Source organism: Cebus imitator, unplaced genomic scaffold (assembly GCF_001604975.1).
Source record: "Cebus imitator isolate Cc_AM_T3 unplaced genomic scaffold, Cebus_imitator-1.0 Scaffold37, whole genome shotgun sequence".
Classification (NCBI taxonomy): domain Eukaryota; kingdom Metazoa; phylum Chordata; class Mammalia; order Primates; family Cebidae; genus Cebus; species Cebus imitator.
The window spans coordinates 2,734,112-2,751,350 of record NW_016107352.1 but is presented as its reverse complement, the minus strand read 5'-3'; the positions used below and the strand labels follow the sequence as shown (position 1 = coordinate 2,751,350).

Sequence of the window (17,239 nt, the reverse complement as noted above, 5' to 3'; positions counted from 1 at the left end):
AAGATGTAGAAACAACCTAAAAGATCACTGACAGTTGAATGGATAAATAAAATGTGGTATATTCATGCAATGGAATACCATTCAGCCTTAAAAAGAAGAAAATTCTGCGATATGTGACATTACGAACTTTGAGGATCTCATGCTAAGTGAAATACACCGGTCACAGAAAGACAAATACTGCATGATTCCACTTATCTGAGGTCTCTAAAATAGTTAAATTCATAGAATCAAAGAATGGAATGGTGGTTAATGGGTTGAGGGCACAGGGAGGGAAATGGGAAGTTACTAATCAAAGATGTAATGTTTCAGTCAAGCAAGGTGAATAAGCTCTAGAGATCTGCCATACAACATTGTATTTAGAGTTAACAATAATTTATGGCGCCCTTAAATTTTTGTTGAGAGAGTAGATCTTAAATTGTTTCTAACACAAAAAACAAAAACGAAGAACAAAAAGCCAAAGTGATTTTTCTTAACTTTGAGATGCTACGAGTCATTTTTTTTAAGTTATAGTTTCATGTACATTTATCTTCTTTTATTTCTATTTTGCTAATACTATAAAGGGTTTGCATTCTCAAGTGGCAGTATGAGATGGCAACTTTAAAATGCAAGAAGAGGCAAGGAGAAGTCAGGCAGGGATTTTGAAACAAGTAAAATTCACCAGGTGGATTATACATGTGATGATATTGGCAGTTAACCAGGTGAACTTAAAGTCTCTTCCAGTTCTGGGAGTTCTTTATTCCATAACTTCAGTGTTTTACAATGAGGACTTGCCTTCATTCTCTGTTGATATTAAGCCAAGACAAAAACCTAACAATGTTTATGAGGGAGAACTATTTATTATACTATTTTATTTGTGGATATGTAACTGATTGGTTTTCAATGAGCTGTTTCAGTATTTTGTATGTTCAGCCACAAGGTTTACATAATGGAAGCCTTAAGAATCATTTGAATTACTAAGAAGAAATTCCTATTTAGATGTCGATCATGTTTTGTTTGCCTTACTTTTCCTAACAAGGGCTATAATTTGGGAAACAAAGCTTTTGTTTGTAATTTAACATGTGACCCCTAGTACCTAACAGTGTACCAGTATACCCTAACAATGTACCAGTATACCTTAATGGTGTACTAGTATACCCTAGAGGAAATCCAGAATTACTCAGTAACCATCTATTAACCCAAGAAAATGTGCAACATTGTTTCAAGTCATTGAGGGTGGTCACCATTGGTTGTTTTCAGGCTGTTTTCCTGTCTCCAGGTGGTTTTTAATTCCAAGAAATTTAACATTAGAGTTTAGTCACTTTCTTCTTTATGTCTGTTCCAAGACCACCAGGCAATTATTGCTAGCACTTATATAAATAAAATTATCAGTGGCAAAAATCTCTTCTATACTACTGTATAGAATGTGAACTGTGATTGTTCTCTAGACCAATCTTTCATTGGCACCAATGGGTGACCCCAGTCTGAATTTATGAATTAATAATAAGGAACTCTGAGTGTCAGGTTTCATTTTATGCTACATCTTTTACCACCATCAGGCTCAAAATAAATCCTGCTAAGAATAGCCAAGGAGAAAACGCTGTGGGAGGCATAGCAAGGGCGACTGAAAGGCGGGTGTCTCATTCACTTTAAGTATTTACATAATTTTATGTGTGTTGTTTTTTTTTTTTAAACAATGTGTCACTGCCTTCCATGCAGTGTCATGTCACCTCTGTAAGGGTTTGTATTCAAATGGTGTGTCTATCGTGAACAGAAATGCCAACGTGTTTAGAAGCCATTTCTTCATGAAAATATAGGTTTTGCCAAAACCCACATTTGGTACCATTTCTAAGCTATCAAAAACCTCAATTCATGTGAGTATCAATTATTATTTTTGCTTTACAAGAAACAAAGTTATTTCCTTACTATTCTAGAAATTAAGTTTTGATATCTGATTAACCCTTTTGAGACACATCAATGGCTAAAATGGCTTCAGCTGAGGCTGTTTCCTTTCTAATTATACTTAAATGCACATGAACAAGCAGACTGGCATTTTTAGGAATGAGAATTTCAAACTGGCTGTTGATTGATTTGGACTCTTCTTTGCTGTGATTGCTGAGACAATGACAGCTGATATTTTATCAGACATGAAGCTACCCTAATATGAATTTTTATATTTAAACTATGTTTTTTTTTAAAGTATAAAGATAATGCTGTGCTCGGTGCTGCGGCTCACATATGTAATTCCAGCCCTTCAGGAGGCCAAGGTGGGAAGATCGCTTGAGGACAGGATTTCAAGACCAGCCTGGGCAACATGGTAAGATCCCCATCTCTACTAAAACATTTAGAAATTAGCTGAGTGGGATGGCACAAGCCTGCGGTCCCAGCTACTTAGGAAGCTGAGGCAGGAGGATCACTTGAGCCCAGGAATTCAAGGCTGAATTGAGCTATGTTTAGAGTGAGACCCTGTCTTCTCTTAAAACATTGAAAAATAAATAAAGATACTCTGACAAACTAGAAAGCTTTAAAATGATGTACTACTGTAAATCTTACACCTTCTGAGTTGTAAAAATCAGGTATTTCAACTTTTGGCCCCTGGTTCTAGTGTCAGTGGAGAAGTTAAGCCATGATCAAAACATACTACTATGATCCTGAACAAATCACTTAACATTTGTGAAGCTTCATGTCACCATCTAAAAATGGAAAGGGTTCAACTTGATAATTGTGGAAGTTCCTAGGAGCTTGACATATTCAATGGTTTCATGTGTCTAATATATGCAGTGTGATCTTGACATACTCTCAGGTGGGGTCAAGCTGACAAATACCCTACCCAAGGACACTTCTAATTCCTTCATATGTCCTTTAGGTAGACAGATTTTTCAATTTTGCTCAGAACTTTTCCTAAAGTAGTCACTGCCCAGCAATTAGAAGCATAAAATGTCCATCCTGAGTAATGCCCACAGTCATGTTTGAAGTCCCTGACCAAGTTAATTAACCCCTTTCTTCTTCATATTAGCCATGATTATCACATTAAACTTCTCTGTTGTGAAAATGTGCAACCATATTGTGTATGTGATTTTCCGATACTGGTAGGAAGAAATAGAGATTTTTGCCAGTTTTTATTGCTGCATTCCTTTTAACAGTAGAAGCTGAAAATAAGCTACATAGTCACCAATAGGAGATGATAAAATAAGTTAAACTTTATCCTACTATGGATAATATGCGACAGCTAAACATAATGAGGTAGAGCAACATGTTTTGACATGAATGGCAAATCATGAAGGTATACTGCTAAATGGAAAAATAGGTATTGAGCAATTTGTACTATATAATACCATTTATGTAAAAATAAGCACGATTATACTTATGTAAATAGTAGATATAAAATTGCATATTGTGAAATCCTTTAAAGCCTTTCAGAAATTAAGACACTGACAGCAAGTTAGACTGACAAGTAGTTACAATTAATGCCACCACAATCATTAGTGAAATACATTTAGCTATATATTAGTTTAAATATAAAAAACTGCAAACAAAAATATCTACAACAGAGGTCAATAAACTTTTTTCTGTAAATGGCTAGTCAGTAAACATTTCAGGTTTTGGGGGCCATGTGGTCTGTACTGCAACTACACAACTCAGCTGTTGCAGTGTGACAGCAGACAGGGACAATATGTAAATAAATGGGCGTGGCTGTGTTTCAACAAAACTTTATTTATAAAAACAGGGAGCTGCACTGGCCATTGGGTTAGAATTTGCTGAACTCTGAACTAGAATAATACATACTAGTCTGATGAAAGGATTATCTATGTGGAAAAAACTAGATCTGATGAGGAATAATCAAGGGAAATTGTCTCTTTATCTGTATTGTTAGATTCTTTTTACATCAAAAATGTATTCAAAGGCCGAGTGCCATGGCTTATGCCTGTAATCCCAGCACTTTGGGAGGCCAAGCGGATGGATCACTTGAGGCCAGGAGTTTGAGACCAGCCTGGCCAACATGGCGAAATCCCATCTCAACTAAAAATACAAGAATTAGCTGGGTGTGGTGGTACAAACCTGTAATTCCAGCTACTCAGGTGACTGAAACACCAGAATTGCTTGAACCAGGAGGTGAAGTGGAGGTTGCATTGAGCCAAGATCACACTACTGCACTCCAGCCTGGGCTATGAAGTGAGACACTGTCTCAAAAAAAAAAAAAAAATTCATGACTTACTTCTATAATTAAAAACATATTTAAAAGAGTAATTAAACTAATAATAAAATAATAATTACAAATGATTTTATCTGACATTTAATGTAGCCATACTCTGAATTAACCAATTTTTCTATGACCTTCCCAACAAGCATCACATGAAGCAATCTTCTTTCCAGGAAAATGCCAGGGCTTTGTTCTCAAATTAGCTGTGTGGTGAACACTGAAATACTATAGCCCAGAACCTATAGAGCTAAAGGACAAGGAACACTGGGGGCACAATCCCACTCTGAAAAGTTCATGGAGCAACCAACCTCTCCAGTAAATGAGGACAAGCTGCCCTGTGTTATGTTTCCTTTTTAAATATTTTTTTTACATCAAAAACACATTGCGAGGTAGTGAGGACTTTAGGGACATCCTACAAAAACAGGCTGAATAATTCTGATATTGAAAACCAGCCTAGTTTTAATTAACTGCCAGGACTCAGCCACATCCTCAAGCTCCAGATAGCCAATAACAATCTTGTAATTTCTAAATGTGAAAGCAACTCAGGTGGAGACCAAATAGTGAGGTTTCAGCTTACCTCTTAAATTGTAAACATAAAATTTCAGATATCCGTAGCAACCAGACCTCCCTCCACTTTAGACACCTTCTTCAAGAAAGGAGAGGAAAAAGCATTTCTGTGGTGGATGGTATATAGACAGTTGCCCATTAAAATGATAACATTGAAATATAAATAGCCAAACCTTTTCAACATTTATTGACAAATGACTTACAAAAACTGCTAGTGAAATCCTTTAAAAACCTTTCAGACATGTTGGAAATTAAGACACCAGCAACAAATTAGATTGACAAGTAATTACAATTAATGCCACCCCAATCATTAGTAAAACACATTTAGCTATATATTTGTAGGCCAATATTACGTAGCAAAACAGAATTCTAAGAACACCACTGTGCCCAGAAGCTCTCTGATTTTTACCAATTTAGCAACCAGTCAGGCTAGAACAGAATAAAGATCACATGGTCTGGGAAAATGGGCTGTCCTGATTCTGAAAGATTGTGCTGGCTCCTGATATGGGGAGCCATCTGTCGATGCTCTTTGGAAAAAGTGAGAAGTCAGGGCTGCTTCTCTAGCATTCGTGAATCTAACCTTCTGTGCTGTCACCCTTTCCCTGGGAAATGTTTCTTAAGAGTCAGATGTTAGTATTCATTTCAGTTCACAAAACAGTTACTTCCCAAGGTCTATCAGCAGCAGAATGGATAAATAAATAATGGCATAGTCACACAGTGAAATACTACGTAGTCGTGGTAGTGAATGAACTACATCTACATACAACAGCAAGAATGCTTCTCAAACATAATGTTAAATGAAAGATGCCAGTCATGAATGCATATGTACCATATGATGACATCTGTAGAAAGTTTAATAAGGGGCATAACTAATCTATGATGTAGTGGTTACCCTTGGGGGAATAGAGACTGAATATGGACTTTTGGGTTTCTCCTTATAGTCTCCTGATTTTTGATCTGAAGTCTGGTTGCATGGTATATTCATGTCAAAAATATCAAGCTGTACACTCCTGATTTGAGTACTTTTCTGCATAATTTTGTGCTTTCAAAATATTTACAAGCAACAATAAACAACCCCAATACAATGGTTACTGAGCAGCATACCTTCCAGGCTCTATGCAGGAACTAGGAAAAACATGACAACCTGTAGCTTTCAGAAACTTATAGTCAAGTAGGGGAGATGAGTATAAAAAGCAAAACCATATTGTTTTATGTAATAAGGCTACATAAAACATATTACATAAAACATAAAAAGTATGACACATTACAGTGTTAGGTAAAGGGAGTTTCAGGAGCAATTTCTTCTGCTCTTATTGTGAGCAAAGTCCACAGCAGGTGACACTGAGCCAACCTTTGAGGACTGAGTTCAATAAATACAGGGTGAAGGAAAGGGACATTCTAGGTATGGGAACCCTGGGAGGTTAGGGCATTGCAGGATGGAAGAGCAAAAAATACTAGTGACAGACTATGAAAATCATCCACATTGGGTGGGCCTGGACAATTAAAACAGTCTCATCTTTATGTATTTGCTGAGTACTTCACAGTTTTCCAAAGAACACTTTACTCATATCCAGTTGTAGCACTCTCATCTTCAAACGAGGAGTATCCTGAACACTGTTGTACCAACTATGCAATATCAGTAAGTTTGGAGAAGGAAGGGAGGAAGAAAGGAAAGAAGCCAGATTCACACAGTAATACTCTCAACAAGCACAAGAGAACAGCAAGAACCACCACTTATGCTTCATAATTTATATGCATTGTCTGTTGCATTTGATCCTAATAACAATTGTAGGAGCTGGAGGCTGTTATTATCTTCATTTGGTGGATGCCCAAACTGAGACTTAGTGAAGCTCACTAACTGTCTGTGGCCATATAGCCAGTTGAAACAGTTTTCCAGTAAAAAGTCTTTTAAAAGCCTGCTCTCAGGTAAAAGGCAATGGAGGACCGCCACTGCTGGAAGCTGGTGGCACTAACACTGAATGAAGCCCGGGTGGTGAACACTACATACGTCATTGGAAGCTGGGAAGTGGGGTGGGGCATTGATACTCCCCCTGCAGGCTGTGTGGCAGTAGGAGCCAATGCAGAGAGCAGGCCCAAGCAAGTTCTGAAGCCCACCACAGTCTAGGCTTCTCCAGCCACTCAGCTCCTTGTGTTACCGGGGGGCTGATTTCTTCTCCAGACACGTTGTCACTTCCATAGTTCTTACACTGCTAAGGGGTCTTTAAAACTTACAGCCCTCTGGAAAATGTGTTTGTTTTTTTTTTTTTTTTTTTTTTTTTTTTTTTTTTTTTTTTTTTTTTTTTTTTTTTTTTTTGGAATAGAGGTGTCTATTGCACAGCAAGTAAAGTAACTTAGGTCTGAACCATATTGAGAAAATACCTGGAGGAGGTTATCTGGACACCAGAAATAAGGACTGGCCTCCTTTTGTAGGAACTACAATTTAACAGCAACATCAGGGAAGTCTCGGCATTACTACCAGAAAATACCTAAAGAAATGAGTGCTATTCTGAAGGAGGAGGCAAGGCAATATTACGGGGAGGCAGGAACCTTTGTTTTGTAAGTCTGACTCTCCTTTTTATCTGCCCTGGCTGTTTCTTCCACAATGTAGGATCTGATAGCTAACTGCTGAAACCAGGCCAAGTGTGGCTGGCAGGGCACAGGCTTCCACGCCACACCACAACACAGCCCTCCTGCTATTTCAGGCCTTGGGTTCTGTAAAACAGACGCCGCTGCCCTCCATCCTGGGTTGTGTGAAATTATGCGGTGGTTTGGTGAAGTCAACAAATAACTAGCATGAACCACATTTGGGGGGAAATAAAAAAGCAGCTGGCATCAGTTCTGGTCTTCAGAAGGCAGTGAATAAGGACAGCTATCCTCTGTTGCCTCTTATCTGAGAGCGGGATTTTAAAAGACTTTTTGCTGGGAAATAATTTCAAACTAACAATTAACTTGCAAAAATAAAAATAGTACAAAGAGTGTCTATATGCCCTTTACCCTCATACTCAGCTCTTGCTAATGATTTATGTTATGGTTTGCGCAGCCAGGCTCTCACTCTTTCACCTACCCCCATATTTCTTCATGTATCACCTAATTAAAGGGATACATTCTTCCATAACCCATAGAACAGTTATCATGCTCAATAAATTTAACATCTATACAATATTTTAACTAATCCACTATTCAGATTCAATGTTCTCAGTTAATCCAATAATGCCCTTCAGTCCTAACACAAATATGACCTCTATGACCCCATCCCTAACATTTCCCTTTCCCTTGTGACACTCCCTTAGCACTTAGATTTGCCTCTCTTCCAACTGTTGTTATGTTGTGCCTTTCATTGTATGGATGGTTACCTCCCCTACTAGACTGATAGCTTTATGAAGTTCGAGCAAGTATCTGTTGGATGACTTGCCAGGTGTGTGTGTGTGTGTGTGTGTGTGTGTGTGTGTGTGTGTGTGTGTGTGTGTGTGTGTGTATAATATATTAGGGCTAACATAAATGGTTGTAGAGTTCATTAATTTGTATTAGATGCTTTAAGGACTTTCATAATGTCATTTTAAAAAATGAATACTTTCCCCCCTCTTTGCTTAGGAAGATTCACAGACTGGAATAAAATCATCTGTAAACAGAACTATTAAAAACTACAACAGTCTTTGCTCATGAGGTCAGTTTGTTAAAACATTTTTACAAAAACTTCATTGCATTGTCATATATTTTGAGCATATAATTTGTTCAAAATTTGGATTACAATTCCAAAGCACCTTAACACATGAAAAAAAGTAATCTGAACAACACAGTCCATATCTATTTGCTAAAGATTAAATTAAGTGCAATATGATGTGGGAGGATGGCAAGTGCTGTCTATTGAAAAAGAGTCTCAGGAGAGGGCAGGTGGATCATCATGATTATAAAAGAACAAGGTCAACGGCGTACCTATTAAGACAATTAATAGACAGCTAGAAGAGGTGGTCTGAATCACAGTGTGGTTCCTTTATATCCTTCACTTGTGTCTTATCCTTACTATAAGTTTATGTACCTTTTATTCATCTAACCACATAAAGAGAGATGAGGAAGATTTGAATGTCCTCGAAAATAGTTTCAGAAAATTGTCCCTGAAGCCAAAGTTACTGTCCCTTCTCAAAGGGAAAAAATAAACAAATCTAAAAATAAAAAAACAAAACCCTTGTAATTCTAACATTCAGAGATAACCACCATTAATCATTTTTTGGTAACCATTTCAGTCTTTTCTATGCATGTGCATAAATAGATATCATTTTTTCAGTATCAAATCAGATTCACATACATTTTTGTAATGTATTTCTTTGTAACTTTTTAAATTTAATTATAAGCTGTCATTTAAAATGACTAAAGAGCATTTCACTGTGTAAATGCATCTTAATTTATATAGCTAGTCTACCAGTAATAGTATTTCTAGATTTTTTATTTTGTGATACTATAAAGAATACTGCAATGAGCATTCTTATAGCCTAGTTAAATCTTTTCTCTCATCCTTAATTACTTCCTGCAGGAATAGTTCCCAGAAATTGAATTGCTCAGTATGTACATTGCTTGAAATCTTGTGATGATCAGTAAAACTAAGCTGACTTTCAGCAAGATGAAGATGATTTTTAACTCCTGTAGCACTCTCTTCTGGAGCTGCTTAATGCACAGTCTCGCCAACTGTGGTCACTATATTTAACAATTAAATATATGCAATAGGAGTATTGGTTTAAATTTGGATTTCTTTGATTTATGCATCAGGGTAAATATTAAGGAACTTTATTAGAAGTTTATACTCTCCTTTTATGAGTTTGAGGCTACAGATATTTAATGATAAAAAGAAAAACTAAAGAAGACAAAATAACATTTAAAGCATTATTTTCAATCCAGTAAAATGTAATTCAACTCCACATAATAAAACTGGCATAAGAGAAACAAGAAAGGTTTGTTCCAAGTTTAAGCACAAATGTCACTTGTGAACAAAGCTCTTACTCTGCATCTACATCTATGAAGGATCAGATCATTTTGTAAGTGCCTGTCAAATTTTGTCTATTTTCTATTTTCTAGAGAGCTGAATGTTAAAAATCAATAGAAATGTTACAGCGTTTATGCCACCTTTAGAAGGGTTAGACAGACTCATGCCCGCAACATTCAAAGCCATTTCTGTTTAAAATCTTGGGAAGGAAACTATTCCAAACTTCCAGAATCGCAGCTGGCAGGCTATAATTTAGAGTTGCATACAGGATAATGTGTATTAGTCCATTACTAAGCTGTAAGTTGACACCAACCTTTGGAATTGCTTTCTCAGAGGAAATGTTGAAGAGCCAATGCCTCAATCATTTCCAACGGGGCTGGGAAAAACATTCAGACAACCCATTAGATCCTTTCATCTCACATTTTGATGATTTTCATCAAAAGGGAGGTGGAAAGGGGGTGATTAGACACAAATTTTCACTCTGGTGAACATCCAAACATGTACTTTTAAGCTCAAGACATTGATAACATATTGGCAAGTCTTGTCCCCACTTACGTGAACCATCCCAGCCACCCAGAATATCCTAATGGTAATGAACGAGTTTAGAGAGAGGGGATGGGATGGTAAGCAGATACTAAAGCAAATACTGCAACTCATATTTTGACAAGCAAAAGGTATTTCTGTGAATACCAACAGAAACCTTAAGTCACCGAAGATTAGGTTTGAGGTTTTCAGTTGCCAAAGTACATGCTGTATTGCACTCTCCTTGTGAGATCAGAGGGTTGTCCTTTGGTGAGTCTGTGCAACTATACAAGCTTTGGCTAAGGCCAACTAAGAGCCACCTGAGTGACTTTAGGAGAGTGCCACTTTGGACTAGGATAGGTCAAAGAGGTAACCTCCATTCCTGCCCACGCAGTTTATGGTATTTCTGTGACAAACCAGCATCGGACAGATACTCCCCCTCAGCAGATTCCAAGTTGAACCACTGTGCTATACTAGCTTTCCACATCTTGTTTAGGGATAAACAGAACCTGATTTAATTCTTAGCCTTCCAGCAAAACTAGATGAAATTTAAGGAACACTCAAAATTGTTCTAATGAGCAACCTAATGTGTTTCCACATTTTCCATTCTCATCAGAAGCAGAAAAATGCTACATCCTATCTAGCTCACTGCTGTCCGATGGAAATATAACAAAAGCCACATACGTAATTTAAAATTTTCTAGTAGCCACATTTAAAAAGCAAAAAGAAAAGATGAAAGGAATCTTAATAATACACTATAATAACAATACAACATATTATATAACCAACATAAAATTTATTGAGATATTTTCCATTCTTTACACACTATCTTCAAAATCCAGTGTGTATTTAGTACTTACAGTACATTTCAAGTTGGACTAGCCACATTTCAAATGCACAGGAGCACCTTATGTCTAAGTGGCTACTATATTGGAAGGAACACACATTTAGAAATTAAAATGGTAATCAGGGCTACTAAAGCAATAGAAGGACAATTTGAGACACAAAACACAGAAGACTGTATCTCAGAATCACTATGTTCATTTCATGAATGCACCAATGCAAAGAAACTTGAGAAGATGATCTGTAAATCATCCATTCAATGCCCATGTATGCTTTCCAATAGCTCGATGACATCACACCCAATGGGGAAAACTGTTCTCAATAACAGCCCCAAAGTACAAAGCAATGACCCTCTCTTGTTTTTCCTTGGCAAATAATATGGCTATAAAGAGGTGCCCAATATGAAGAATGTACAAAATTGTTCCCATGCCTTGGTGTCACTTACTGATAGCCATCATGCCAATTAAGTTCCAGTAAGTAATTGTTATGCAGGACCTGAATTTTAAAAAATGTATTGGTAGATAATACTTGATTATAACCTTCCCCTTCACTCAAATGCCGTTTGTACAATGAAGTTATATAATTTTTGAATGTGTGTATCTTGATTAAAGCAATGAAAAGGATGTTGAACAAATATTATGGGAGAGTTTAAATTGCTTCCCAATCATAACATAGCATTGTTTTAACTGTGTAGAGAATTACTGCAAATAAGCTATAAAATTTTGTTATCCCACAAAAATGATTATTCGAGTACAGTATTCCTCCATGTAACACAACCTATAATTTAGTAATAATAATATTTTACATGTGGATAGCACTGTACTATTTACAAAGCATGGTTTACACTGTCTCATTAAGCTTCACAAGAAACCTTGTAAGGCATCGATGGCAAAATAAGCGAAATATAAGTTCTTTGTCACTGGCTTTCTTCCAACATTTTACTTCCTTTGGGCACTTAGACTATTTACAAGGTCAATGTAGGGGGTCTCCTGTTTTTTTAAAAAAATACTATCAGTGACACTTTCAGATTGCTTGATTACATCTTAATGGTCATTGGATTTTCCCACTGAGTAAGTCAGGGTTCTTGTCCGACCTTATCCTGGTCAGATAAATTCTATGAGCCATGGCAATTCCCTTATTATCCAGTAAATTATACTTAAAGAAAATGGTGAGCTGAAGTCTTTACCCAAAGACTGATTAACCACATAAGTCACTTTATGTATAGTTCTGGCTGGTGTGAGAACAGCTAAGCCTCTGAACAATACCTCGTACAACAAGAAAAAAGATATGAAAATAAAAAGTCCCTGAAGAAATTAAAACTCTGAGGTCAAAATATATGACTTTAGAAAAATCCACGCTGAGGATAGGATAAGGAGCGAAGTTTGATGGAACTAATGAGCTAAAATAAGTCTTTAGAACTAAGAGTGCTCAAGACCAAAGAACTCAATTTCCATTTTCCGAAAAAAAAATGTAGGTAAACTGAGAAGACCTGGAAGGCTTTGAAATGACAAATTATTAAATAGTTCCACCTTTTAAAAGTATTAAAGCAGTTTTTTCAAAACTTAGAGTCCTGGCTTGACGGGGCTGCTGCTTTTCCTTAGCCCCGAAACCTAAAAGTCAACAAGGAAAACCAGAGGGAACCTGTTTGTGCATGGGGTGAAAAAGATACAACTTTTCTAATTATATATCAGCAACATATGTCCCAGCTCCTTACACATAAAAGTGTAGGGAAGTCTGGGTATCACAAAAATAGCCCTTTTCTCCCAGCATGGAAATAGGAAGGAATAAGAAGGACCCAAACTTCATGTGTGGTTTTTACTTTCTCTTATGGTAAATGCCACACATGAAGTACAGAAAAAAAGGCAAACCGAGCAAAATAGGTTTTGGTTTCCTTAGTTAAACAGCTCAATATAGTTGGAAGTTCCCTCGTGCCAAAGCAAGCTAACCAATCAGTCCTTCTCCAAAGAGTTTTGCCTTCTGTGTCCTACAGAAATACAAAGGTTACTCACTCTAGAGTAACATTTGAAATATGTTTCCAAATATACTGAAGCATGTTTAAGAAGGTTCTTGAATTACTGAGACCACCTTTCCGCCCATCGATATTAAAAAAGAAAAGAAAAAAAATCCTGAAAAAAAATGTGATTTGCCATTTGATTTGAATGAAGATTAAAAATATAACACAGCAGCTGTTTAATTTTATGTCATTGAAATTCCAGTTTCATATTTTTAATTGCTACTATGAAAACTTCTTTGATTGCACTTGATGAAATTAAGTTTTGCCTTTTTAATGATTAAACATGGGAAAACTCAAGTGTCTTCTAGTTAACAATTTAAATTCTTGTGTGTTTAAAGATGAAATAAAATCTACCAGGACATTATTTTGTTTCAAGGCTAGATACAATACTTAGTAATTGCACAAAGCACTTGCTCACTCAGTTCTTTCAAAATGACTAAACTACTTCTTCAGAGGTAAGACAGCAAGGATTTACTGGGTTAAAAGGAAACTCTGGGAACCCACTGCTCACAACCATATTGCGACAGGAGTCATTTTAAAGAGGAAAATGATATATTCATCATCAATTGTTGTGTGATAGTCTCATGAGTCACTGGTCAGTCAACACGCTTATAAATGTGGTGCACATTTGACTCCCAGGATTTCATTTTGGAAGATGACCAGGGTGTTTGCAGATGAGAGAACAATTGAAGAACCCACTGGCTCCTCAAAGACCCCAAGATCACACAAGGAGTTTTGAAGATGAAGCCCAGACCATGTGTTTCTTCCTGTAGGCAGAAAAGTTTGTCCCAGACTGTAGTTGAACACTAAGATGGAAACTGTGCAAAGAGCTAGACTTGGTCTGAAATACATACAAAGGAAATAATGGATTGAAAGTGGGGCTTGGGGCTCACACAAGCACTCTCCCAGAAAGTGTCTCCTTTTCCTCTAGATGTATGGCACATTTAAGGATCTGTAATATTTTTAAACTTTCATAGTCATAATAACATTTTATAGTCATGAAATAACAAAGCCCCCCCCAATCTTGATAGGTTTATAAATATACAGGGTAAATTTTACACATCTTATGAACAGTTCCAGTTTTTAGATGGAAAAATCATTTCTTCACTTCAAAGGAAATATATTTTACTTTCTTTTAGAAGTATTGGATTTATTAATGCAAGAAAATACAATGTTGTTTTGACAGGCTATAATAAACTTGGTTTTATGAACAAAGCTATCATAGTAATAGCAACTGTGCACAGAAAGGGGGAGAGAAATTAATTATTTCTAAACCATCAACTGAAAATTACACGATTCTTGACTGAATGCTAAAGGGACCACTTACTACTAAATTACTCAGAGAATCCTCCTCTAAGGATAGTCATGGCAGTTCTAAAAATGGGGAATGAACTTTCTCATACCTTGCATCCTTAATAAACTCTTTCTATAAGGTAGAATTGTAAGTCTATTTATAAGCAAAGGAAACCATGGTATTCAGAGCTCTGCAAATGGCATCTATGACAGTAATAAATGCATATGATAGCAAACCTTGGAGAACCTGTTTTCTTTTGTCTAATTTAAAGCCACCTCTTAAAAATCAACCCAAAATTAGGAAAATAATGACACTGAGATGTAAGAATATATGATAAGAATTATTTTTAAATGAACTTTTAATTTTACAGTAGTTTAAAGAAAACTTGCGAAGACAGTACAGTCTCCTTACGGATCCCTCGACAAATTTCCACGTTGCTCACATCATATGTTACTGTGTCATTTGTCTCAACCAATATGGACACTCTCTAGAGTCCATTCTTTACTTATAATTCTTAACTTTTACCTAATTACCTTATTCTGCTCCAGTATCTCATCCAGGGTGCCGCATTACATTTATTCATCATGTTTCCTTAGGTGCCACTAGACATTCTTTGTTGTTGATAACCTTGAGCTTTTAGGAAAACAGGTCAAGTATGTTCTATAATATTCTGGTAGTGAAATTTGCATGATGTTTTTCTCATGATTAGACCGGGCTTGGGGGTGTGAAGGAGGAAGACTACAGAAGTGAAGTGCCATTCTCATCATCTTTTTTTTGTTGTTTTTTGAGATGGAGTCTCACTCTGTAGCCCATGCTAGAGTGCAGTGGCACCATTTTGGCTCACTGCAACCTTCGCCTCCCAGGTTCAAGCGATTCTCCTGCCTCAGCCTCCTGAATAGCTGGGATTACAAGCAACTGCCACTGCGCCTGGCTGATTTTTGTATTTTTAGTAGAGATTGGGTTTCACCATATTGGCCAGGCTGGTCTTGAACTCCTGACCTCATGATCTGCCCTTGGCAGACCTTGGCCTCCCAAAGTGCTGGAATTACAGGTGTGAGCCACTGTGCCTGGCCCTCATCATCTCATTCTAAAGGCACATGCTACTAATGATTCATCGCTGTTGATGTTGACCGTGATTGCCTGGCTGTAGCAGTATCTGTCCAGTTCCTTGACCATAAAATTACTGTTTCCACCACTTCCCATATTGTGCTTCTTGGAAAGGAGTTGCTATGCAGAACCCCACACTTCAGGTATAGGGAGCTATGCTCCACCTCCTTGAAGATACAAAATCTACATAAATTATCTGAGCTCCTTTTGTATGGGAGATTTGTCTATTCTCTTCCATTATTCATTGCATCATTTATTTTTACTTTATTATGGACTCCCTAGTATGTATTTTCTACTTTTGAGAATAATCCAATAATACGCTATTCATTTCACTGCTCAAGTAGTTCCAGCTTTGACCGCTGAAAACTCTTTCAGTTTGCTCCTAAAGATTACTTTTTAAGAAGTTAATACACCTTTCCTGTTCTCACTGCATATTTCCCCCAAATTATCTATGAGAAGAGCATGCCAATTTTCATGTTGATTTTGAGCTGTTTTAAATGTCAAAAACAGATTTTTTAATTTGGTATGTGATGGCTCACACAGAGAGGACATGTTAGTTAGTGGGCAATAAAATGTTTGCCCAGAGTCCAGTCCAGCTAGACCTCTTAATTAAAACTATCAACAGCTGCAGATTTTCTCACATGATGTCATCACTTTTTCTCTTTTGTTTTTTCATATTTACCTACAAGTGGCCATGAAAAGAAGCTGATTTTTAAATTATGTAGAAACATGAAACTAAACATCAAACCTGATTAACTCTATGTTTGTGAAATTAATTTATATTTATGAAAATAGAATAGAAATCACACGGTATTTAGAGATAAAATTAGCATGGCATATTTTTAACTAGCCAACCCAGAAATAAGTTATTTCCTAGCCTTTGGAAAAACCTGTAAATCTGTAACATAGGCTCAGTAATAAAATATTATGTCTAGATTTTTTGTTTTTTTTTTTTGAGAGGAGGATAGTATAACTTATGGAAAACATTACTCAGATATTTCAGTAGAATTAATTGCTAATTTGCAAGAGTTCCTAGCCTTATATAAATATAAAAAAATACATGGCAAAACTCTGATTTTATTACTGAGAAAACAATCAGCATGTTGTCATTAGACTGTCACTCCATAATATTTGAGTTGTCTACTCTGTACAAAAGCAACTTCTTCAGTGTCCCGCCCATCTTGTCTTCAAAGGCTAAAGTAAAACACAGTTCCTGAAACTTCTGAGCAGTACTCTTTTAAGAATATCTCGCAAGATTTATGTTCTGATACACTGTCTATTAAAATGGAAAAGTCATGAATTTTGGGAAATCGAGGCTGTTCTCCAAATGAAAATATTTATGATATTGTTTATGGGAAAATAATGGGGGCATGGTAAACAAAAATGTGTCCTAACAATAAAGAATTTCAAATAAGCAATGCAGAGGAAAATAGAGAAAAGTCAGCTCTCTATAAATTTTCCCTTCAAGGCCTTAGCAACCTTCCATTCACCTCTAGCAAGTTAGCTCTTTCTTTTTCCAAAGGAATTTCTTCAGCCTGACTGCTTTTACAGGTGCCAACAGCAACAAACCATAACAAAAAAAGGCAACTGCTAAATGACACACACATGCACACCCACACATGCACATGTGCGCACATGCACAACCCCCACCACTTCTCTCCTTTTTATATCTATGCTTCCATTTCCCTCATGAACAAGAAGCTGTTTTGCTGCCATCAGAAAGGGTGGGAGCACCTTAGC

General features: G+C 36.6%; 1 protein-coding gene across 6 annotated transcripts in view; it reads right to left on the bottom strand.

The window, feature by feature from the left end:
* Positions 1–17,239, bottom strand: part of DYNC1I1 (dynein cytoplasmic 1 intermediate chain 1) — a 314,653-nt gene that overhangs the window by 157,423 nt on the left and 139,991 nt on the right. The gene's annotated exons all lie outside the window — the stretch shown is intronic.